General features: G+C 33.5%; 1 pseudogene; it reads right to left on the bottom strand.

The window, feature by feature from the left end:
- Positions 1–17,211: 17,211 nt before the first annotated feature.
- Positions 17,212–18,034, bottom strand: LOC108521357 (transcription initiation factor TFIID subunit 9-like; annotated as a pseudogene).
- Positions 18,035–25,582: the final 7,548 nt, after the last annotated feature.

Genomic DNA, 25,582 nt, shown 5'->3' with positions numbered 1-25,582 from the left:
TTGATTGCAAAGATTTGTATTAAAATGTTACTGAAAAACCACATTGAGAAATAATCACCTGCATCTATTAATGTGTCTTGTATTAAAAGTTATAACTATATTGTCATGTATTACATAAAAATAACTTGTCATGTTTCTTAACATCTCAATTGTTCATTAAGATTTGATAATATATTTTAAAGCATATTTTAAATATTTATAATTTTCTAAGCATGTTTACATATTTCTTTCATTGCAAACCTGGGATAAGATAAAAAATATATAAAGAAAAAAATAAACTTAACTATAATCTCTCACTTCAATCAATTTGGAATGTTTATAATCATCTTTTTATAGCATGGGGGTCATCCTGTATCTTCAGTTTTAGAGACAACAAAAGAAATTTTTAAAACAATTAGATATTTTAAAAAGCCCAGAGAATCACCAAAAAGAAAACCATGGTTATTTAGAATTCAATAATTCCAAAATTCTTTTACAGATTTGGGTTTTGCTTTTATTTTATTTTATTTTTTTGACACCAATCAAGACTATTATTTTGATCTCTATGTGGGCAAATATAAAGGTTATTTAAAAGTAGATGATTAATTTCTGAAATTTATTACATATTTTTGTGTATCTATTGAGATAGCCTAAAAGATTCTTCCTTCAGTTTATTAATGTAATCAATATTAATGATTATTTAATAATTTTACAAAAGAATGAACAATACGTTAGTAGTCAAAATAATTTTATATATTGTCTAAGCATCCAAATACATAAAATATATGTATAATAAGTTGTTTTCTGTAATGTGATATAATTCATCTAAATGGTCTATGTACAAGTATTAGTTATACTAAGTGAGAATAAAACTCACAACGTTTTAAATAAAAAAAAAACCCTGAGATTGACAACTGCAGATTCTCCAAAAGACCACGAAAAGAAAAAAAAAAAAAATTCTCACAATTGTTGATTTAGCAAAGCCCAGTTTATTACTGCAGTAAGGGAGAATAGGGAGAACACCACCTTGGCTAAATCTTAGCCGTGTCTCCAAAGGCTTTAAGAGTCTGAACTGGGATGATTTAAGGGAGTTAATTCAATGTAAGAGTCTGCTCTGGATTGGGCAAAGTCCTTGATATGATATTTATAGATTGGTGAACACACCAAGTCAGGGTTCTTTGAGACACTTATGGGAATCAAATCATTGTTTGATATGGGTACAGCTTTGTACCTTTGTTCTGAAAGGAAGCTGTTTAGTCAGATGAACAAGCTATTGTGCTGAGAAAGCTATCGTCTGAAGCTGGTTGTGAGGTTATTTACTGGTTTATAGCCTTATTTTAGTGACCAAGAATTTCCAAGTGATGCAGAAGTCATAGTTCCTGGGTCTGGCAATCAAGCTCTGGAGGACAGTCATTTCAGTCTCATGGTGATAGTTCCAACTCATGTACTCTAATTAACAAAAGAACAAAAGTTGTTGTCTTCACCATTTTATGAAATGTCAAGAAAAGAACTAAAAGGATTGATATTTGATAACTGTAATGATATCAGTGGTAGCTAAATATGACTTCTGAAGCACAACTTTTATTCTTATTATGAATTCATCTATTCAAGCATGTGTATTTTTAGGGAGTATAAAATAAGCATTAATTAGTAATTATTACCAAACAATAAATGAAACAAGAAATCTTTGTGAAAATCCTGTGAAAATATTAAGGCTCTCTGTTGACTTGGAAGGGTGAATTAACTGTGTGGTATTTCCTAAATTAGAAGAGAGTTTACATAGCTAGCTAGTGGAGCTGTAGGAGCAATATATTTAAATTTCACATAATATTGGCCTCCTATATAAACAGTTCAAATGCATTGTGTTTTGTGATACAAGCTAGTATAAAAAAGTTAAGACGGAACATGCTGAAAATGTTAATGCAATTAATTCTACCAATAACCTAATATGATTTTGACAGACTTGGAAATGATGTATATTCAAAATGATGAGCAAGTCAGGAAATTTCAACAAAAATAATACTAAGTTGTAAATAATGCAACCTTTATTGTCACACATATATCCATCCTATCTTCCACATTATAGGAAAAAATATTCAAAGAGCAGGTCATCAACTGAATGTTTAGCCATATTTGTAACCAACTTTTCAAAGACATATAGATTAGCTTCAAAAGCAAAACAAAAATCATCAGTTTTTTTTGATTACTGCACCAAAATGTATGATCAGTCATAACTAAATTGAGACTTTTGCTTCTATTTCTGCTATCATGTGAATTTTTTTCAAAATGCAAGGATTTTGATTATTTAATTGCCATAACACTTTACTATGTTTAAACAGTGTGATACACTGAAATGAACATTTCTTTCCTCAAATAGACTGCCAGAAATCAGAAACATGAAGTGGCTTTGGAGATCATTTAGTCCAGTGGTTCTCAAAATGTGGTCATCATCAGAATTGCCTGGGGAGTGAAATGCTTTTTCCAGACCTTTGCATCATAGATTCTGATTCAGCAGGTCTGTGATATGGCACAAAAACAAAGTTTGTTTTAAGGGTTTCAGGTGGTTTGATGATAAGTCACATTTGGAAAATACAAATTTGGTACAATAGCATAGGGAAAAAGTACTAGATTTGGAATTAAAAATCCTATCTATGTTGTGGGTTTTCAAGTGATTGAGACTTAATTATTCTATTAAATGACCGTTTTGTTTTGTTTTTCAGGAGTTCATGAGATAATAAGCACTTTGTAAAATTTAAGGCCCCAATTTTATTTTGGAAAACAAACCCTTAATCTACTTGTCCAATATTGCCAAGTGTCTTGACCAGATTAGGATCACAAAAATAATTATTTGCTTTATAAAAATACTTACCACTGTATGAATGATTTACATTTTAAAATGACTTACATTATATATGTTAATTTCTCTAAGTTCACTCAGTGAATTACTTTTGAAACTTAAATGTTGATATGGATTTTCTGTAAATTTTTTAATAAAACATACCAAATTCATCCATTTGATAAATATGAGCTTTTCTGGTCACAAACTTTGTGACAATTACTGAGCTAAGTATTATACATGTATTTTTGATGACATTAGGAACATATTTTCATTCCCATGTTTTCCTAGCAAAGTTGGAATTCAAATGCAGGTTTGTGAGATTAGAAAGCTGAAGCTATACTGAGTGACAAAGCAATGTTATTCAATAATAAACTAAATAAACACAAATTTTTACATAGCTGTATATATATGCGGTGATTTAGCAAGTGATTTAAAATGTTACTGCATGTGGGTTTTTAAATATAGAGATTGCATCTAGACATTCAACGCCGTACTCTTCTAAATGTACATAGGAAAAATTAAAGTAGTAAAACATATAGTTAGCATTGCCTGTAAAAATGAGGAAGGGCACAGTGACTAAATCTTACATATTTAGAGAATCCTGCAAGTACAGGAAGGGTAAGACCAGATTAGCTACTGAGTGATTGTAATTCAATAGATAACAAGTGGCCAGAATCCTAGGAGAACTTCTCCTAAGCCCCATGATTGGAAAAGGAAGAAATGGGATGAAGGTGGGACTTGTATCAGTCAACTGGAGAACAATCTAACATCTACAGGAGACTTCAGGAGATTCAGAAGAAGCCAACACTAAGAGGTGATGAACCCTATTCTTAACCAGGTCTAGGGGATACAAAATGAGGTAGAACTATTTTTGTGGGAGTGTTAAAGTTTTGCTGGCCTGAAATAGCCAGCCCAATTTTGTCCTCTCCAAGCTCTATTGCATTATGTCTACTCCTAGGGTCTATAATTTTATTATGCATGTATGAAGAAAGAGCAAAAAAAGGACTTGACTGAAGAGAAAGAAGGCAAACAAGAAGCAAATATTTGAGAGTCAAGGAAGAAAGGGTGAACAAACCTGTGGTTAAAATGAGAGAATGTTTTATGGTTTCAGCAAAAAAATGATCAAAAGTGAGAGATGTGAAAAAGTAGAAGAAAAGGAAAAAAAGGATTTAAGAAATTTTGCCATTATGACTTGCACCTCTCTTTTATGTGTTTCTCAGTAAGGAGATGAAAATTACAACAGCTACTAAAGTGTTAATATGGAGTTAGATATAAAAAAAAACCCAAACCCCGGAGATTTGCCATTTCCAGAGATGAAAATAATAGCATGATCACCTTAAATATGGATGCTTAAGTCTGCGGATCAAACCTGCGCAGCTCTATTGTAACTTTATTTCATGCGGACATGTTCATTTTGAGTCTTCCTTTGGGTATTTTAATAACCAGACAAATCAGTTTTCAAGTTCAGACTAAAGAAGTGTAACATAATATTTAACAGTCAACAAAATGAGGTTTTTAGGCTCAAATTATAACATAAATTAAAAAGAAACAGGAATTAATATACAATATTAGACATCTCTCTTTCTCCTTCCTTCCTTCCTTCCTTCCTTCCTTCCTTCCTTCCTTCCTTCCTTCCTTCCTTCCTTCCTTTCTCCTCTCTCTCTCTCTTCTCTCTCTCTCTCTCTCTCTCTCTCTTTCTTTCTTTCTTTCTTTCTTTCTTTCTTTCTTTCTTCTTTCTTCCTTTCTTGTCTCACTCTGTCACCTAGGCTGGAGTGCAATTGTACCAATCTTGGCTCACTGCAACCTTCACCTCCCAGGCTCAAGTGATCCTCCCACCTCAGTCTCTGAAGTAGGTGGGACTACAGGTGCATGTCACCATGCCCGGCTAATTTTTGTATATATTTTTTTGTAGAGACGTGTTTTTGCCATGTTGCCTAGGCTGGTCTCGAACTCCTGGGCTCAAGGGATCTGCCTGCCTCAGCTTCCCAAAGTTTTGGGAGTACAGGCATGAGCCACCGTGCCCACCCACTTTCATTTTAAGCAGTCACATTATCCATATTCTAGCTGGTGATGAAATAAACCTGAGGGAAATTAAAGGTAGATTTATTGCAAATATGGAGAGGACTGATCTTCAAATTTAGACTAAAGACTCTAAGAAAACTTAAAATGAGAGAAGAGGTGATAATAACACTTCCCTTAAGAAAAACCAAGGACTTGGTAGAAAAAAAGGGGGGAAATACACAAAATATACAAAAGAAGTAAAATGGCAAAACATAATAAATCTATGAAAAGCAAAAATAAAATGAACTCAAATACAAATATAACAGTGATGAGAATAAATCTAAAAGGATGCATTCTCAATTTAGACCAAAAAAAAATAGACGTATGATAGAGCTAAAAGGCATCTCTAATACACGATACCCATGAGAACTGAAACTATCTAGGAATACTTAAAACACGTAATTTTACTATTATACATTCTGCATTAACATGCCTTAATTAAAGTCAGGACATTTTGCCCAGTAAGATGAAGTTAAAACAACTTTGGGTTCATCTGAGGAACTTCATAAAAGTTCATTTATCTAAAGAATAAACTATGGAAGTAGCCCTAGACAGGATAGCATCTCCTCTAGTCTTAAAAAAAAAAAAAAATCAATCGCTATAATTGGCTTATTAAATGGCTATTTACTCATAAATGCTCACTCCAAATTCCTCACATTGCTGTGTGCACCAACTCCAACTATTATATCACATATTTTGTCTAATCTTAATTAAGTCCGCACTTGAAATAGCACCTTCAAACAGTTTCCCAAAACAGTGTAAGTATCAAAGCCCTGACCTCTCTTTGCAGTACTACTAAGACTCTGTCAGTATAGCGTTTTCCATTATTGCAGTGAAAGTATAGGTATAAAAAACCGCTATACCAAGGAAATTCTAACCAAAAAATTGGGAGCAAAACATGTAAAATACAAATTAATATAAAAACTTATATTGGGGTAAAATATTCAGTATAGTTTTAAATGGTTCAATTGCTATATCAAGAAAAAATAATCTCTCTCTGCTGAAATTCAAGAAGAATTTGAAAACTGAACCGTAAGTTGATAATGTTCTTTAATGCTTACTAGATTAAGTGACATGCAGAGTATTGAACTACACAAATAAAAATTTTGATTTCTAGAAAATGTGCAGATGAATGCATGCAAATATTAGAGAAGATAAATTCTTCACAGTCTCACATGGACCTTCCACAAAAATTGGTCATATTCTAGTTTTACAGCAAATCTCAATGATTTTTTGAAAAATCAGTAATCTATAGACCAAGTTCTCTTAATTTAATTCAACTAAATTCAAAACTAATTATATTCAAGCTACATTGATGCTGAAAAACAGCAATAAAACCTGGAAAGAATGCATAGAGCAGCTACATGAGGACTCAAAGTAAACAGTAGGAAAATTTGCAAACAAAGTCAAAATTTAAAGTAACGCCAAACTAGCGGTGAGATTTTTCCTGTGTCTTCACACTACTTAGTGCTGGATGTAGGCATAATTACAGGAAATGCACAGCAGAATAAAGTAAGTGCAGCCTCAGATTTACAACTGCAAGAACAAAAATGAGAAACCAGAGGGAAGTGAAAAATACCAGTAACATAGCGAGACTTGAGAAAAGTGACCCCTTAAACTAGCATATGAATTTCTGGGTTCACTCTTGACCTTTACATGAATAGATCTGGTTGAGTGTTAAACACCGTTACAAAGACTTTGAGAAGTGAATTAATATGAAAAGCAGATTCCGTATTGGTTCTGAGTGATCCACATGAAGGACTGATCCTAATAGGACTACAAATGCTCTGAAAACTGAACTGACCTTAGAATCACAATCACAGCCCATACAGAGAAGACAAGTTGAAACTGTAGTCTGAACGTAACCAAGGCAATTGACTCCTAAAGCAAAATACCAACATTCTTCAGTGGATTTAATAAAAATCCAGAGTCTCATAACACAAAATTCAAAATGTTCAGGAAACAATTCAACATTATTCAATGTATAAAGAGAGAGGAAAATATCAACTTACAGTTTAAAAGGCAATCAACAGAGGCCAACACCAAGATGACACAGATATTAGAATTATCTGATAAATACTGTAAAGTAGCTCTGATAAAAACGTTAAAGCAACTGAAAGCAAATCCTCTTAAAGTGGATGGAAAGACAAACATCTTCAGCAAAGAAATAAAAGACCCAAAGAAGAACCAAATGAAAATTTTGGAACTGAAAGATAAAATGGCAAATAAAAATACTCAAGTTGGGCTTAATAGCAGAATGGTTATGAAAAAGGAATCAGTCAGTGAACTTAAAGGTAAATCAATAGACATTATCTATTCTGAAAATGATAGAAAATAGATTGTAAAAAATTAATAGAGCCCCAGGGACTGTGGGACAATTCAAAGTTCAATTATTGGGTCATTAGAAGTCTCAGAAGGAGAAGAGCAAGAGTATAGTGCTGAAAAATATTCACAGAAATATGATTCAAAACTATGCAAATTTAGTGAAAGACATAAACCTACAGAAATGCAAGAAGCTTAGTGAAGCCCAAGAAGTATAAATTCAAAGAACTCCATGTTCAAGCTTATTATATTGGGAACAAAAAGGCATAAAAGCAGCCAAGTTATAATGATACCTTATTTGTAGGGGAAAATGATTTAAATTACTATGTATTTTCACTGGGATTCACAGAGACAAGTAAGAAATGAAACAACACATTAAAATGCTGAGAAAAAAAAGAAAAAACTGTCTACGAAGATTTTGATATTAAGGAAAAATATTTTACTGGAATGAAGGTGAAATAAGGACATTCTCTTTTCTTTTCTTTTCTTTTCTTTCTTTCTTTCTTTCTTTCTTTCTTTCTTTCTTTCTTTCTTTCTTTCTTTCTTTCTTTTCTTTCTCTCTTTCTTTCTTCATTTCCTTTCTTTCTTCTTTTTTTTCTTTCTTCCTTTCTCTCTCTCTCTCTTTCTTTTTTTTTCTTTTTTCTTTTTGACAGAGTCTCACTCTGTTGACAGACTGGAGTACAGAGGCACCTTCTTGGTTTACTGCAACCTTCACCTCTCAGGTTCAAGCAATTCTCTAGCCTCAGCCCCGGGAGTAGCTGGGACTACAGGCCCCCGCCACCATGCCCAGCTAATTTTTTTGTATTTTTAGTAGAGGTGGGGTTTCACCATGTTCGCCAGGATGGTCTGGATCTCTTGACCTCATGATCAGCCCGCTGCGGCCTCCCAAAGTGCTGGGATTACAGAAGTGAGCCTGTGCGCCTGGCTTCTTCTTTTCCTTCTTCCTTCTTCCCTTCCTCTTCCTCTTTCTTCCTCTTCCTCTTCCTCTTCTTCTCCTCTCCCTCTCCCTCTCCCTGCCCCCCCCCCCATTCTCCTTCTCTGAGACATGGTCTTGCTATGTTTCTGTTGCCCAGGCTGGAGCGCAGTGGCTATTCACAGGCTTGATCATAGCTTACTAATACTTTAACTTCTGGTCTCAAGCAATCCGCCAGCCTCACCTTCCTGAGTAACTGGAACTACAGGTGTATGCCACTGTGCCCAACTGAAATAAAAACATTCTTAAATGAAGAAAAATAAAAAAGAATTTGTTGACAGGAGAACTTCTTAGAAACAAATGCTAAAAGAAGTTCTTCAAATAGCAAAGAAATGCTAACATAAGGAAACTTGGATCATCAGGAATAAAGGAAGAGTAGCAGAAATAGTAAATACTTAGGTAAATATAATAGGCTATTCTTTTGTTCTTTATTTCTTTAAAATATGCTTGAAAGTTGAAAGTAAAATTTTAGCACTGTGGTGGGATTCTCTATTTATATGTTAATAGAGAACTATAACAGTAAAAAGGCAGGACACAGAATTGGGTTGTAAGTTTCCTATATTCCAATTGTAGTGGTAAGGCATTCACTCCAAGGAGACCTAAAATACGAGTAGTAATATAAGCTGAATGGTGACCCTTCAAATTAGTATTTTGAAATCCTTCATCCAGTACCTCAGAATACGACTATATTCAGAAATAGTTTCTTTGAAGAGATAATTTAAGTAAAATAAGGTCATATGAGAGGGCTCCAATTCAATATGATTGATGTCCTTATAAAAAGAAGAGATTAGGTCACAGACATGTGTGCACACAGAGAAAGGACCGTATGAGGATATAGTAAGGAGGTGGCCACGTGAAAGCCTGGAAGAGAGACCTCAGGAGAAACCAAGCCTGCCAGCGCCTTGGTCTCAGGCTTCCAACCCCTAGACTGAAAAAGTAAATTTGTGTTGTTTAAGCTACCCAGTCTGTAGTATTTTGTTATGGCAGTTCTAGCAAGCCAATACAAGTAGATACGTTGTACTATGTAGAGAATCCATTAAAATAAAATAAAACTGTACAAAGAGAATGTATAAAGAAGCTGTTAGACATATTAAAATGGAATACTAAAACATGCACAGGTAACCCAGAAGAATGCAGGAAAAAGAAACGGGAACAAAAATAGAACAAACAGAAAAAGTTAGAATATAGTAGACTTGTATACAAACCTATCAATAGCCACATTAAATATTAATAACATAAGCATAATAATTAAACTATTTTAATCATGAACTTAAAAATAACTGTGTTTCTACAAGAAATCATATATAATGATGTCAGTAGTTTTAGAGTAAACAAAGGAATAAAATATACAAACGCTCATGAAAAAAGCTGCAGTAATTACATTAATATCAGAAAAAGTAGACATTGGAGTAATAAAAATTACCAGTGATAAAGAGGGACAATGCATAATGATAAAAAGGATAATCATAAACATATATAAATCCAAATATGTACATGATTAAAGCAGAGTATCAAAACATGAAGCAAAGAGTGGCAGAAGTAAACAAAAAAAATAGATAAATTAAAAATTGTAGTTGGAGACTTCAACACTTCTCTCTCAATAATTTGCGGGACTAGCAAACAGAATATTAGTAAGGATAAAGAACTGAAAAACTCTGTCAGCCAATGGGCTTCTGTACCTATGGTGATGGTTCTGAATAAAATTTGCCTTACCATGTTTTAACAAGTGTATTTGAATAATTTTTAAAACAATATTATAAATTCAATGACACTGTGAAATGTTCTCAGTTATGTGAGAAATTAGGAATTATTTTATCCATGTACATACATAGTGAGAGAAAAATAATGCAAAGAAATATTAATAACATGACATCTCTTTTAAATAATATTTAACTATTTTAACACTTATTTGGAAAAGAAGATTAGATATGCTATTAGGAAGGACAGAGGAGAACTGCTAATAACATTACCTTATTGGCATTTGCCAAGAATAAAATAAAATTCAGGCAATTAACTAGATTTAGCTTCCTTAGAAAGTAGTATAACAATCATCTGTACCTGATTACTAATGCTTTACACGAAATCCTCCTGTGTACTACATAAAACATCCTCCCTGAGTGATGTCCTGGTGAATAATTTCCCACTCTTTCTTTACGCATTCAAAGCCATCTTACTGCCCCTTGGAATTAGTGCCCCTGGGAAACTGTCCACCTATTCTCTTCTTGAATCTAGTAATATATATATAGCTCCTAAGCACTGCAAAACTCCTCACCGGATTGTACAAAACAGTACATTATCTAAATGTTTAGGTAGTAAGTAAGGGTTTCCTTATCTACTTTTTTTTTGAGAAAATAATTTGAATTTATATTAGAGAAAATATAAATGGACACTAGGCTTGCTATAGTTAAAATTCCATATGAGCAAGGCATATTTTCTGTACTGATTGTTGCAGACGAAGCTGAAGAATACTTTCCAGTAGTTGCCATGGTGTCTGACATTATGTAGATGAGAAGTAAAATGTAATCGACAAACTAGAAGCTGTTTCCATTTCTTATATTTTATTCTAATGAGGTTATATAATTGAACTTATTTTATCAGCTGGTAGGTTTAAGATTGCTTCCCAACAGACAAGATTGGATGATGCACTTTTTATTATGTGATTTGATCCAATCAATATTCATATCTGATGTTTCAGTTATCAAAGCTAACGTTCTTTTAGTGGGCTAAGATATGGAACTTGTTTAAATTCTCATTTACCACCGAAAATATTTGCTGATGAAATCATTTAATCAAAAACACATTTAAATCTAAATTACCTAAATTATAATAATAATTAAGCACACTTGAGTATATAGCCTACATTAAGCTGAAATGAAAACCAGTTCCTGTGCATATTAATACATTTATATTTTTCATGTTGAAAAAACTGAAAACTAATGATTTTTAATCAAGACATAATGGCAACTCTGGGTGGGACAAATTTGCATAGCTATATCATTTGATTTGAGTATAAAATCTGAAAATGAACATATCAAATACAGTAAAATTAAATGTTATTATACATTAAGGACAAGCAATGGAAAGTTCCTGGCTTAAGAATTTCAACTGTAAGGGGACTTAATAACATGAAAACAATAGACACAAAGAAAGAGAAACAATTCACCAAGATATCCAACTAGGAACTTACCTAGAGGAAAAAATATCAGAACAACATATGAACCGTATATCAAGAACATCCCTTCATTTTTTAGTTGATAATATATTAACTATTATTACTAACTATTACCAATCTGCTACATGTAAGACATATTAATTACAAATGCTTCATACCTCAAGGAAATCAATGAAAAACATAGGATGGACGATGAAAGACACTGGAATAAGCTTAAAGTTAAAGCTAAGAAAATAAACAGAGGGGAAAAAAATTCTGGCTTTCAAAGCCAGAAGCTAGCAGCTGGGCTATAGTGGTGCCGCTAAACATTACCTGAGCAAAACATCTACAAGCAGTTAGAAAACATTACTCCATGGCTGTGGTGGAACAAGAGAAAGTAAGACCACTTAAAATCATACATGAATATAAAACTAAGATAAAGACACTGTGTCACTAGAAAAACAATCAAACACCCCCTCGCCAGGCTAACAGGAGTGACTACCACCTCTTTACCAATGATAACCCTGGTCCTACATTTTCTTCCTGTCTCCTAGAAACAAACAAGCAAACAAAGATAACTAATAGTTACATTTGCTTTGCATTCTGACAGCACTCAAACTGAAACCAAACAGAACCCAGGCAGTTGAAAAGTCTTAATGTCCCTGTTAACAGCGACAAATAAACAAATACCAGATTATCTTCAGCTGGCATTGAGAGATGGAGAGATTGACCCCTGAATTTAGGGGCTGGGTTGGCAACTTGAAGTTTCATTGTTCTTCTGCAGTCCTGACATTCCCAGATAACTTGGACTCTCTAGGTGGTCAGGAGGTCCTAGACAAGGCTACTTGGCAAACACACATGGGCAACTGCTGCATGTCCTTGGAAGTATACAAAGCCCTTTGCTTGCTCATTCCATTCTTCAGGACAACTGTATTAGCTTAGTGTTAATATATCCCCATGTAATAGGTGAAATCTGGGTTTTAGGTTAAATCCTTTTCCAAAGCCAGGAAGCCAATTTGTGATGAAGCCTCAGTAAACAGAGGTTTTAGGGCAGCATCCAAAGCACTGCTGGAGCCCAGTCCCCAAAGGAGAGATGTAGGAATCGTGGGATAAGTCTCTCAGGCATGAGAGACTGATAAACCTCTCAGAATTCCAGACACCTGTGCTAGAAGCTCATCTACAAGGTAAAATACTATCCCGTGGAAGGCATGGAGAAAGAATTTAATGATGTCTGGTGGTTTTACTTCTAGGAAGTTTGAAGGAGACTCTTATACTCCTCCTGAAATGTGACTGACCCCCAGAATGCAATGGGTGGGGGCTCTCCCACAAATGTCCTTCTAGTCACTCATTCATTGCCCAAAAGCTTAATGTGTGCCAACTAGATGCTAAGCATTAGATGCTGGGGATAGGACAGTGAGTAAAATACACCATTTCCTCAGAGAAAAACATTAATTCACAAGTTACAACACATTGATATGTGCCGGAACTAAGGCATTCCTTACACATTCCATTACACCTTTCCCAACTTGGCAGAGCCAAGGGGTGTGAGAGTGTCCCAGGGACACATTTTTTATTATAAAAGGAAAGCAGAAAGGAGAGGGATGTTGAAGTATTTTTGAAGGTATAATGAACATTTTCCATCCGATGGATTCTAGTTCCTCTGTGAAGTTGGTGTATAGCACTTCTGTGGAGGGGCCAGGGTGGAGGTGGGCAACATTTATGGGAAGTGGAGATTTGAAATACTTTTGAATAGGAAGAATGTAGGCCAAAGAAACAATCATGCAATCTTCATGGGCCTATGATCTTTGCTTGCTTGGTATGCTTATCTATTCCATGTGCTGCATTTTACCTAATGTATAGTAGGCACTTAAGAAATAAGTGTAGGATAAATGAATGATTTTCAGGTGGCTTCTGAGTTGACCATCCATTCTACAGTATGTATGTATGGTGACATCCATATGCGCCATAGCTCAATAGGGGTCAGTTACTTATAAGAAAACAGGGCTTGCAAAAGCAAAGAGATGTGTTTCTGCCAAGGCAGAAAGTGTTAGAAGGAGAATAAGATGGAGTGTTTAAAATAGTTAGTTACATGACAGACCTTAAAGTCTATGATAGTGAGACGGAGAAAGTGAGAGCAAGTTGTTACATCATGTGTTTAAACCCATGTACAGATTTCACCAATGATTCAAATCCCACTGAGTACTTTATAAAATATTAAAAGAGACTATATACTCTACCCAATTAAAATTTCTATACTTTCAGCACATATCTGTAAATTCTAATAAAGTAACCTTTTTCCTTGAGGACGATTACTGACTTTAAAAGACATTCTGAATGAAATGTTATCAAATCTAAAAAACTGCTACAAGATTGTAAAACTAAGAAACACATGTTAAACAAAGAACAATTATCTCTTTTGGTACTGTCTGACATTAGGAGTTGTCTGACAGAAACCTATGAAAAAATTATATATTATAGAAATCAGCATAAAAATTAAAATAAATGTAACTCATAATTCATGTTTTACCCAGGTACTATTCTGATACAAATTATGCTTAGGTATTCCAATCACAATGCTGTATTAAATTCTGAACATTATATTTAAACAAAGGTAATAACAAAACCAGGATTGAGTTAGAGAAATGTCAGAACAGGGATGAATCTGAAAACCATGTCAGACGAAAAATGGTAGAAGGAATAGTCAAAGGGTTCTTGGAAAAGAAAGTATTCAAGAGAAGATGCCATAAATCTGAACTTGTTCTAGTGTCAAGAATAAATAGATTTACTTTTCTGTATAACTCCAAAAAAAAATAACTCCAATGGAATAAAGTTATTAAGAAACATATTTTGGTTCTAACCATAGAAAATCCTAAAGAAAGTTAAATAGTTTGGTTTGGGATGGCTTCACAGATATATTACCTCCTGGTAGCCAAAACTTAAGGGTCTACAAATCAAAGAGAGTTTATGAAACACAGTGAGAAAGTAGTTACTGGTTACTCTTACTAATAAAGCATACTTTTTTTTGTATTTTCAAACAAATCATTGTTTTAGAATTTTAATCATTTTGAAAGAATATATTTTCTCCAGCTTTCTCAACAAGGAAAGTTATGCAATTTTTGTGAGAGAAGATACTATAGAAAATCCAGAGACTATTGGATAGTGCTAACTCTGTCAATACCCTTTTCTCATAAATGCACCATGAAACGAATAAACAGAAAAAATTAAAATATCTCTTATTTATTTTATAATGTCAATTTGAAAAATTCAGTATTAATTATTCAATAAAATATATTTTTTTATTTGGGGAATTTAAAACATGTGACTCTTGTCTATTTCAGAAATGGAAAGAATTCATTTCTGAAGTAGCTATAAGATAAGTACACAGGCATTGGAAGGCTCCCATATTTAACTCTGTATCATGTGGACTGCATAGAAGAAAGGCAGTTCATTTTCTAAATAGTTGGATGGGAGCCAAAAACTTTTTATAAGGAAGTAGATTTTGCTCTTTGCTATAAAAAAGGAGTCAAGTATGCTTAAATGGATCATAAAAATAAAGGTGATAGAGCCAGGTGCAGTGGTTTCCACCTGTAATCCCAGTTACTCAGGAAACTGAGGCAGGAGGATGGCTTGAGCACAGGAGTTAGAGGTGGGTCTGGACAACAGAGTGAGATCTCATCTCTAAATAAATAAATACAAATTATTGACTTCAGTACCTTGAGTTAGCCATTTATTTTGGCTTCAGTTTTTTGAATAAAAATAATACAAAAGAAAGAACTATTGAGGGATAAATAATGACTATCCACACATCCAGATTTATTTTTTGAGTTTAGGCATAGAATAAAGAACTTCAGAGGATCAAATATCATGGGCTAACAGCAAAAGAAGAAAACTGAATTATGCTGAAAGAATACATAAAATCAATTTTTAAAAACTAAAAAATACAAATTTTGAAATTAAGAACATATTTCAGAAAACAGTACATGCTCAGTTTCAACTGTGGAATTTTTTTCTTAAATCATTTGTGAGACTGGCTGTCAGAACTATTTAAATTGTTTGCATCAGAAATTGTTCTGATCTTCAGCCTGAAAAGAAAATCTACCTTTGTGAAATTAGATATTCTATCAACAGTAATCATTATACAAAACACAGACCATCTTTTATATAATAGAATATTCAAATGTAAATAGACATTAATCTTAAGATATTTGAATAGAAAAATAGTACAGGTTGACCAAAGCTTTGAGGACTTTTATGCAAATCCAACTTTGGACCCAGTCTAGGGCTTATAACTTTCTTTGTAGGATTCTTTTGATGAACATTACTTAGTGAGTCTGAACTAGCAAGAAAAGTAAGGTGTTTTAAAGAATTGGGGTTATTTTTTGAGCTGCAAGGCAGGCAGTGCTTATGAGGATGTCACGGGGTGCTTGTAATTGGACAGCCATCAGGAAGTAAAATAAAAGCTCTCTTGATTGATTTCTAATTTACAAACTCACTGCATTAGCAAATAATTCCCACTCACTCTCTAAAACATACTGATTAATTCTCATAGCATTTGAAACAGTTTTGTTTAATAGCCTCCTGTCTACTGCACCCCAACAATTCTGCACATTTGAGGTTCAACTATATGCTTAAAGTGGTTTCTGTCATTTCTCTAACCTGCTTTTACTCCTGTACTTCATTTTTACAAGTACAGAATGTAATTATTATGTAAATTGATAATGTAAAATAGCATATTGTAAGAAAGCCTTTTTCTATGAAATTTAATTCCAACGCTTTGGAAATGCTTGACAAAGACACATGACAATCTTGCAGTTAAACTAAGTAAATGTAAAACTACAAAGGATGGGAGAACATTATGTTTAAAACGTAGAAAAATTCTTTATTCAGTTTCCCTCACAAGAGGGTTTAAGTTCTTGCTCCATTAAAAAAAATTAAACTGTAAATTACAAGTGATACATTATATGTGTAGTTTATTCAAGAAATACAACAATAAACTCCCATCAGCAGACCTATATTCACAGAAGAAACTTTGACATTCTATTAAAGAATAAAGGTAGTAAGTATACATCTACACTGAGAAAATTAGAATCTTTATATATATATGTTTATAAAATGAGTATATATATTTTAATGATTTCCTGATTTAACTAAAGTTTCAATTACTAATTCTTCCATACCTTGTAAAACAAAAGGGCTTTCTTCTGCCACACTAGTCTCTACGTCTCTTTGGGATGAAATAATCACTTGCTCTTGCTCCTCTCTCTTTTTCAATATTTTAAAAAATACCAGCATTAGTTATTTGTTTATTTAATTTACTTATTTTTGGATGAATAACAGCTTTATGCTTTTACACTTAAAGACTGATGAAAAACCATTACTAACCTGATTAAAGAAATTCCAACACTCCAACTGAAAAGTATAGTAGGCCAGGCATGGTAGCTTACACCTGTAATCCCAGTACTTTGGGAGGCCGAGGTGGTTGTGTCATTTGAGGTCAGGAGTTCAAGACCAGCCTGGCAACATGACAAAAACCCATCTCTACTAAAAATACAAAAGTTAGCCAGGTGTGGTGGCATGTACCTATACTCCCAGCTACTTGGGAGGCTAAGGTGGGAGGATCACTTGAACCCAGGAGACGGAAGTTGCAGTGAACCAAGATTGCACCTGCACTCCAGCCTGGGTGACACAGCAAGACTCCATCTCCAAAAAAAAAAAAAAAAAAAAAAAAAAAAAAGAAGGAAAAAAAGTAGGGAAATAGAGTAACTATACTTATTAAATAGTATTTAAGTGTTCTAAAGCACAACTTGAAAACATCCAATATGAGTGTCGAATTTCAGTACAATGAATTCAAGACTAGATATACATGTTGCATGCATCAAGGCTAGATTACAAATGACCATACTTGTAGTTGTCATCATTATCATTATCATCTTCTTAATGTTTCCTTGTCAATGGACTTGATGATCCATTGGCAATATTTTGTGATGACTCCATATTAGTGGTAGTAAGAATGTTTTTGGACCTGAATAATGATTGATTAATTGGAGTGTTCTTTGCTGATGATGTTGCAGAGATTGATGCTTTTAGTGCTGGGGTCTGTGAAGCAGAAAGCTGTACTGTAAACCTTTTTCCCTGTGAGGGACATTGGAGTCCCTACTTTAGTTAAAACAGACATGATTTGTTGGGTGGTTGCCCCTAATGTAGAATTACTTGGTCTACTAGTAACTGAACCAATGCTTAACCACGAAATTGTTACTCTTCCTGCAGAAGTAGAAATCTTTTTCTGTAAAGACTTCAGCCTATAGTTTGGAGTGATTAAGCAATGTCTGTTAGAATGTTGAATTAGGACCTGAATATGGCTTGATGAATGGCAAAGGTGTTTAATTTCTTTGATTTGAAATATCTAACAAAAAAAAAACTCTTAGAGGAGAAGAGGTATTAATTTAAAAACCTGTTGGTTGGTCAGCTGGTCTGCACAACACTGGATTGCCAATCGCATATCATCTGCATCAACAGTAGCTTTCTTCGAGTGTCTTAAGTAAATTTTTGTGTCATCTAAAATTGTAGTCACATACCAGAAGTCAAAATCCAACATCTGATTTATAACTCTAAGTTCATACTTTGTAATCCTCATATCCTTCAGTATGTGTGCCATTATCTGTGCATCTTCCCACATGCTCTTGGGAGAGGGCATCTTGTCAGACTCCATGATATCTGGTGTTGAGACTTACCCAGTTAAATCACTCACACTAATGTATTCCATTTCTGATCTTGATGCAAGTTCTTTGCCTAGTGTTGTTTTTCCAAACCCTGGTGTAACACGGTGGTTCCCAGTGTCTTGCCCCCTGCCTTATTTTAATTAATTAATTAATTATTTTTAATTGACAAATAAAATTATGTTAATATTGATATAACCTCAGTGGAAGGCAATTTAGCAATAGTTATCATATCAAACATATTTTGATTGGCAATTCAGCTTCCAATAATTTAACCAATAAGAAACTTATATATATTTGTCCTGTACAATGTGATGTTTTGAAATATGTATGCATCCTGGAATCACTAAATTGAGCTAATTAACATATGCATTACCTCAGTAATATTGTTTTATGGTGAGAGCACAAAATCTACTCAATTATTTTATAAAACACAATGCATTATTGTTAATTATAGTCACCATGTTATACAATATTTTCTCAAAACTTACTCTTCTTATATAACTGAAATTCATACCCTCTGACCACCAGCATTTCCTGTACCACACCCAATCTTTCCCAGCACCGGGTAATCACCTTCCTACTCTCTGCTTCTGTAAATTCAACTATCTTAAATGCCACTTATAAGCAAGATCATGCAAAATTTACCTTTCTGTGCTAACATAATGTCTTCCAGGTATATCCATGTTGCCCTACACAGGATTACCTTCTTTTTAGAAGATGAATAATATTCCTCTGGATACATATACAACATTTTCTTTATCCTTTCATCCTTTAATGAATACTTAGGTGGAATCTATATATTGGCTACTGTGGATAGTGCTGCAATAAACTTAGGAGTGCAGATATTTTCAATATCCTGATTTTATTTCCTTTAAACTTATATACCCAGTGGTGAGAATACCGGATTATGTTGTAGGTCTATTTTTAATTTTTTTGAGGAAATTCCACATCGTTTACTTAATGGCTATTATAACTTACATTTCTACCAACATTGAGTAAATGTTTTATTTTCTTCATATCCTCTTGAACACTTGTTATATTTCACCTTTTTGATAATATTCATTCTAATGATATGAGATGAAATCTCATTGTGGCTTTAATTTGCATCTCTCTGATGATTAATAACATTGAGCATTTTTTTCATATACTTATTGGCCATTTGTATGTCTTCTTTTGAGATATGCCTATTCAGGTCCTTTCCCCATTTTTAATTCAGGTTATTTGTTTTGTTATTGTTTAGTTGTTTATTTATATATTTTGGATATTAACCTCTTATCACATGCGAGATTTGCAAAATATTTTTTCTTATTCCGTAAGTTGTCTCTTCACTATATTGGTTGTTCTCTTTGCTAAACAGAAGTGTTTTAGTTTGAGGTAACCCCTGCCTACTTCCCCCTCATGAAGTTATCTCACCACAACCTGTAGTTAGAGAGAGCTAAAATTATTAGAGTGCAAGTAAATATGTATGTATAGCAAGCCAAATACTTTTATTTATTGTGAGATTATTAAAAGTTCTGTAGGCACTTTTAGTAAAAATAAAAATCTAATTTCAACAATTAAATGCCCAGTCTAGTGTCATAATCACATTAAATTCATATTCTAACTCTAAACCTCTTTCTCATTCACGGCAGGACTTCATTCTCTCCCTGATTTCCTATCTTTATTGTTAGCTGCTTAGGGAAAAGGCCATACATTCATCCTTCTATTCTTCAGAACTAGATACACAGCAAATAGAGATTTTCAGGATTGTGAGGATGAAAAGTGATGTGTCCACTCTGTATCAGAAATTCCATTTGCTTTCTTTCCCTTATCCTTGCAAACCACCACTGCTAATCACCACTATTGATTAACCACAACAACCACCATTAACAACAGCAAAAATACTTAACTATTTACAAATTCAAAAATTACTTGGTCAATAGTTTTATCAAAGCTTGTTGTTTTACAAGTAATTAATTGGCCAAAAGAATTTTCTTTTATAAGATACCAACTGTCAAAGAAGGAGAGAGGCTAACTTATTTGGAAAAGTTTGATAAAATCATAGACATTCAGTGTTTGATTGTTGGATTTGTAGATTTAAAAATTTTAATGTACTAGTTCACCTATGGTGATTCTGTCTTCCAGGATCTACCTATGCCTACAACCTTTGCTTCCTCATTCAAAACAATGATGTGAATAGATGAATATTAATGTTTAGTCATCAGTGGGAGATTTATTTGACTCAAGTATTGGCTTTTGCACAGAGCTCTTAGTAAGGGAATCAGTATAGAACAGTAAGGTAAAGATAATAAATAGACTCATAGAACATTGAAACAAGAAATGTGGAATTGGTAAACATTTGTCAAGTTCTTATTATATGCCAGGTGCTGTTCTAGGTGCCAGAGGTACAATGGCTAACAAAGCGAGCTACATTTCTGCTCTCATAGAACATACATTTGGGTTAGTTGGGGAGATTGGCAGAGGAGGCAAAGAAATAAAGAAGACAGTTTTAGAATAATTCATGCTATGAAGGAAATGGTCTAAGGAGGATTGCCTGGGGCAATTGTTTTTAATTGTGTGTCAGGGGATACCTTACTGAATAACTGAGACCTGAAGGAAACAGCTACTCAATTTCCTCTGTGGACAATAAGCCTGAGTGGATAAGGTTTGGCTTATTTTATTTATTAAAAAAATAAAAACAGAACTGGGATTTAGGTTCAGAATTTCTTACTATTCTTCTGATTGATTTTCAGGATAATCATGAAATGTGAAATGAGAAAGAACTTATCTCAGGCCTTTAGTTCAACAAGCTCTCTGACACTTTGCTGTATTGTATATTCCCAAAAGATGTGCTGTTAGAGCTATTATAGACTGATAGATTCTTTGTCTATCTAGAGTACTTCTTTTAAAAGAATAAGCTCATTATTTTTCTTGGTCATAGCTGGTTAAAGATTTACAAATCCTTGCTCTCAATTTCGATATATTTAGGTTGGTTTAAAAGTAATGCGGTTTTGGCCATTACCTTTAATATTTTGTCACTGCAAGAGCCAGACAAGTCACTACATAATTATGGCAGAGTTTTCCTTTCCATTAATCATAGCTAAATCATCTTTTCCTAATATTATATATTAGTTGCCTTGATTGAGAATGTAACCGAGATTTTTCACTAACTCTCTGAGTGACTTTTTACTAGAGAAGACTAAACTCATTCATTTAATCACAAACATGTATTGAGGGGCCACTGTGTGTCAGATAGAAGATAGGAGTTGAATGCAGATAAATAAACAACCTGGAAATTTTTCTGATTTCATAGAGCTTGCACTTTTGTTTGTATACATTGATTTTGTTAGTATTAAAAAAAATCCTTTGATTTTGTTTCCAGGTCTATAAGCAGGTTTCCGTGATTTACAATACAGAAGTGACACTTCCTTCCACATAAAAGTATAGGTTAGAGATTATAACTCTGCAAATCACTTACTCAAATTTCTCATTATAGATATCTGCAACTGGATCCTGCTGTGTAAGTTCTTTTAACAGGTAAGCCTTTTGCCCCCAGAAGGATGAAACCAGATAGCAATGATGATGAAAATAAATGTTTATCACGGTAGTCACAAAATGTGATTGATTTTCTCTTATTTCAAAATCTAAACCACTGACTTTATATACACGTTTTGAAAACACAATGGAGATTACAACAGTGTGTTTAAACACACAGCACAGTAACACAAATCAGCCATATTCCTTCCTCTCATGCATCATTATGGATTAGAAAGATTCTCAGGCTGCAGTGTCACCACTGCTTATAGCAAGAGCTTAATATTTACAGAAGCATACTGTAAAGTTGGTAAGAATGAGAAAGTTTAAGGAACCCCACAAAGAGTGCATATCTTTAGTCTAAGAACGTTACAGATACTTTGTGTGAACACAGGGGTAAAGTTAAAATAACCCGTAATGATTCCCATGCTTAGAGAGATCTCAGTGAAGTGTAACAACCTTCTTGGCTGATAACTTTCTTCAGATGTAAACTTCAAATGCAACTACCCTTAGAATAAGCTGCCTTCACAAGTAGAGCTTCTTGACATCTGCTTTGTGGCTGAAAGCAAAGAAGACAAATGAGCCAGGCACAAAGGCACCGGGCCTCTGAACGCATGAGAAAGGACAAAGCCTGGGATCCGAAGATAAGCTACCATTTCTCACAAGCTTTTCTGTTTAGCCGTATGCTGTGTGCTGGAGACCAATTAGGTGTAAATTCATGGCTAATGAAGACAGTAATCTACACTCTTTCCCCTTCACTGGTGAGAGGAAGGAACAATGACTGTGGTCTGGAATAATGTGACCTAACAGAATGCTAGCAGAAATGAGAGTTTTAGCATCTTATCATGTATGTAGGTTAAATATGATGTCCCTTTGCCTTTCTTCTTCCTGGCCTGTTTTGATGATGGAGTCTATGCTTTGCCATTAGTAGATTGTATCAATTGGTTTCTGTAAGCTTATTAGAAAGCTTGCTAACTAGCTTATTTACTATTTACGATCTCACTATTAGAGAAATTATATTTGACAGGCATTTTAGCTGAAAGCAAGGAAAAAGAAGACAGTCTTGAAAAAGATGTCATTTAAATAAGAATGTGCTTAATTTGTCATGAATAGAAGATTAATAGAAGTGTTTTCTATTCCTAAATTCCAGCTGTAAATAGAACTCCTCAATCTATTTATTTTATCTTTTCTACCCAATCACAAATGAAAAAATGACACAACAGGCCTTTTATTTTTTAATCCATTTACCACCTGATTTACCAATACCGTAATTAGTTGAAAATCTTTCTTTTTTTAATTGTCTTATCTAAAGAATGTATAAATGCTAATGTTAAAATTTAAATTCTAAGAACCTAAATATTCAGTCAGATTTTCTCTGTGCTAATAAAGTCTAATTAAATATTATGACAATGAAATGCTCTGATAATTTGTGATTTCTTAATAGGCACAAATTTACTCAAATTTTCCTGCAGAAAGAAGTTTATAATTCTATATTGTTAGCTGTTATTTACTCATTTCACTTATTCAGTATTGTTAGGTGCTAATTAGATCAAATACTATAAAAGTTCCTTTCCTAACTTTAACGAAAGAATACAAAGGTACTAACTAAGCATTACTAAATGCTTAGCATTCTTGTTAATTATTGTATGAGAGAGATGTACAGATAACGGTCTCTTACTCCAATAATTTAAAACAAAATTGAAAATCCATGACTAACCACATGCAGTACAACATGGGATATGGATAAAATGTGTCTACCAGCTTTGTGTAGATAAATGGATTCCGTATTCTGAATCAATGCTTTCAAAATGCAGCAAAGGAAAGCAACAAAGTCATGAAGAAGGTGGCAAAAAATCAGCATCCAAAATAGCCTCATTTTCATCTTCAAGTCGTGGATGATATATATCAACTGAGCTATAAATGTCTAGAATGTGTCAAGGTATCTGAGGTTCTTATCTATTTTATGAACCTCAAGAAACTGCCAAAAAAGTTGACTTCAAAGCAGATTGGTATGGACTGTGATCATTGGAAAAATTGGTAAAGTTGAGAAAGATCTTTTTTGATATAATCAAAATTGGGCAGGTTATTACAGCTTTGAATTCATTATAACATAAAAGTGCTAGAAAAAACACCAATCTTGAAAAATAATATCATAATTTAAATTCAAGCGTTCCTCCTGAACTTCAGAACCACAAATATTTAACTACCTAGTGGACACTTCCAAATAACATTCTCTGGTAATCTCAAACTCAGTATGTCCAATACGGAACTCATTATTTTTCTCTAAAATACAGTTGTCCTCTTCTGTGCCAAACTTGGAAGTAATTTTGATCTCTTTACCTGCCCACATCCAATCAATCATCAAGTTCTGTTTATGTAACTTCATAAATGTCTCTTGATTCTCTACATTGCACTCCTCTAACTCAGTCCACCATTAAATTTCATCTTGAGCATGGCTACGACCTCCTCATTTTGCTCTCTGTCTTCCGTTCTGCACTTCTCCAATTCAGCCTACACACAGCAGCCAAATACGTTTTCCTAAAACCCACATGGGAACATGGCATTTCTCTGTTTAAACCTTTGTGGCACTTCCCATTGTCTTTGGGGTGGGGGGAACCAACCCTATATAACCTGTTTATCAGATTCTGTAAATAAACCCTTTCCTTCATTTCTTATATCTTCTATCACTACTCCAAAACAATGTACTCTGAGTTTCATCCATAGGGACGGCTATCATTTTTTATCTAAGGCTCTATGCACTATTGTGAACTATGATTATATATTAAGTCATTAAGTCAAGTTAGTGGGTCATTCTTAATAACTTCGAAATGAAAAAAATAGAATTTTAGTAATGGCATAAACCAGAAATATATTTTGCCACATGTATATACATACAAAATGTTGTATATATTAAGCTATGTCAAAATTTTAAAATCATCCTACTAATTAATACATACTTAATCACTTTGAACCATATATATCTTTGGCTTTAAATGGCCACCACTACAACCACCATCAAACACCTTCTTGCAACATATCTTCTTTTCAGCACGTCTTTGCCTGGATAAATCCTACTCACCATTTAAGTCTGAGCTTTTCTCTTAACTCCTGCAGGACCTGAAAGCTAAAGTTTCTTGGTACTCCTGTAGCACAATGTACTGCCAACTCAATAATATTGTTGTATACTATATATATTTTTGAAGTAAAATGGTATTATTTTTTGTTTTTAAATTTTTTTATTTCAATAGTTTCTGAGGTACAGGTGGTTTTTGATTACATGGAGAAGTAGTTTAGTGGCGATTTCTGAGATTTTAGTGCACCCATTACCCAAGCAGTGTACACTGTACCTAATATGCAGTCTTCTATCTCTCATTCCCCTCTCAACATTATCCACCCCCAAGTCCTCAAAGTCTATTATATAATTCTTATGCCTTTCCATCTTCACAGTTTACTCCCACTTATAAGTGAGACTATCTGATTTTTTCTATACTATATTTTAATTTCCTATTTACATTAGATAATAATGTATAGGATGTGAGAAAATGTATCTTCTTATATTTTAATGTATTCATACTACCTTTTATAGCACCCAGCACATTATTGTAAGTACTTAATAAATATATGCTGAATGAATAAATACATTTTCTGAAAATTCTGGCTCATCCAGCCTCTCTTTTCTGTTATTGAGTCATAATATTCCTGTTTTTCATAATGTATGCTGTATCTTCGTCCTTTGACTATCTAGAGCAAAATGGTATTTTCTTATATTTTCAAATAAAAGTTTCTAATTGAACGATTAAAGTATTTCAAATTATTCAATAAAATATGAAATAAAATAATTTTATATTTAAATTACAGCTTTTCTCCATTTTCTGAGCATTACTGGCATGCATATTAATCCTCAGGGTCATAGTATAAAATTTTATGAATTATTAAAGATATGCACATGTGTGTAAAGAGATGAAAGAAAAGAAAATAATTTACTCAATATATTAGTACTGTTCATTTCATGCTGTTTTCTGAAT

This window comes from Rhinopithecus bieti, unplaced genomic scaffold (genome assembly GCF_001698545.2).
Source record: "Rhinopithecus bieti isolate Rb0 unplaced genomic scaffold, ASM169854v2 scaffold_3156, whole genome shotgun sequence".
NCBI classification, from domain to species: Eukaryota; Metazoa; Chordata; class Mammalia; order Primates; family Cercopithecidae; genus Rhinopithecus; species Rhinopithecus bieti.
This window is presented reverse-complemented; position numbering and strand designations above follow the sequence as displayed.